Here is a 1,672-nt window from a genome sequence, read left to right as displayed (position 1 = left end):
AAAATAAATGTATATCAATATAAAATCCAAAAAAATTCTCCACGCATAAAAATTAATGTAATTTAAAATCTTGAAATAAAAAAAGATATTTGAAACTAATTGCCGGTTTGATGTGTTCTAAAAATGTACAAACCATTTCTCATTACTAATGGGCCATTTTCTCGGCCAGCCGAATGAAAGCTCTCCTCGTCTTGAAAGATTTATAGCCGAACAGGCCTGACAAAGCGACTTACTTGGAAAATCACAAAAATAACTGGGCTGTGGCCATGGACCTAGTTGTCAGCCTCTTCACGTACAGTACTCTTCCGATGGAAGTCGTTCCTTGACCACGTTGACCACGCCGCGCGGAGAGCACCACGACGGTGGACGACGGTGAGGCCTAGGAAGGGGATGACGCGGAGTCGGGGAAGACGCGGCAATGGAAGCCCGCGCGGAGAGGAGTACGAGGGTTCACTAGTTCGGCTGTGGTGTGAGGCTGCCGTCGCCGCAGGGCCTGGCCAGCGGTGGGAATAGTAGGGGCGGTGAGGCCTCTGCGGCAGCACAGCCGGCCACAGGAGGCAGGAGCATGCGGCACGACCGGCGCTGCTTTGGGCGGATGGAGCAAGAAGACCAGAGGTTGAAGAAGCACTACGGCCGTTGGATGGACATCATACGGTCACTGGAGCTAGAATCGTTCATATTGACTAAGTTGACAAAGCCCTTCGTCCCCGTCAACTTAGTAGGCCCATAAGTCAGCCCAACAATATGGTGGGTCCCAGCTAGCAGGGGGTATTCATTTTTTTGGGCGTAATAAGGAGGCACTTCCTTGCGTGCGAAGATATAGCTGGTGGGTCTGACCTGTCAGCGGGGGGAACATTTTTTTCATGAAATACAGAGGCCCTTCCTGTGGGTCCTAGCTGTCAGGTGGAGGAATCATTATTTTGCGCGTAATAAGGAGGCATTTCCTTGCGTGCAGCCGTGGACCCAGCTGTCAGCCTCTCCATGTACAGTCCACTTCCGATGGATGTCGTTCATTGACCACGTTGACCAGGCCGCGCCAAGAGCACCAGGGTGGTGGACGACGGCGAGGCCTAGGAAGGGAACGACACGGAGCCAGGGAATACTCGGTAGTTGTTTACCACGCGGAGGAGTACGAGGGTTTACTGGTTCGTCTTCCGTCGCCAGAGAATAACAGTATGTGTGGGTGAGTAGAGGGATGGCTAGGCCAGCGATGGGAGTACAATGGGGCCATGAGGCCCACGCGGCAGCATAGCCGGCCACGGGAGGAGGGAGCAGGCAGTCCCACCAGCGCTTGTTTGAGCGGCTGGAGCATGAAGAGCAGAGATTGAAGAAGCACGACAGCCGTTGGATGGACATCCAACAGTCACTGCTCTCGTGTGTTGACTAAGTTGACAGGGCGTTGCGTGTGCGTCAACCTTTTTTATGAAAGCATACGCGTCAACCTATAGTAGGTGCACAAGTCAGCCTCAAATCTGTGGAAAATAGCATACAACCCATCTGCCATTATTTCTAATGATGTACAACCCATTTGCTAATTCTTAAGAATATTTTTGGAGCCCATCTTCTTTTTGTTAGCATTACACCCCATATCATGGCCACGGTTAAAAAGTATACGAAATTTTGCATATTTCGGTGCGGTCAACTGTTTTTAATCCAGAAATATCAATTCACA

This window comes from Triticum dicoccoides, chromosome 7A (assembly GCF_002162155.2).
Source record: "Triticum dicoccoides isolate Atlit2015 ecotype Zavitan chromosome 7A, WEW_v2.0, whole genome shotgun sequence".
NCBI classification, from domain to species: Eukaryota; Viridiplantae; Streptophyta; class Magnoliopsida; order Poales; family Poaceae; genus Triticum; species Triticum dicoccoides.
This window is presented reverse-complemented; position numbering follows the sequence as displayed.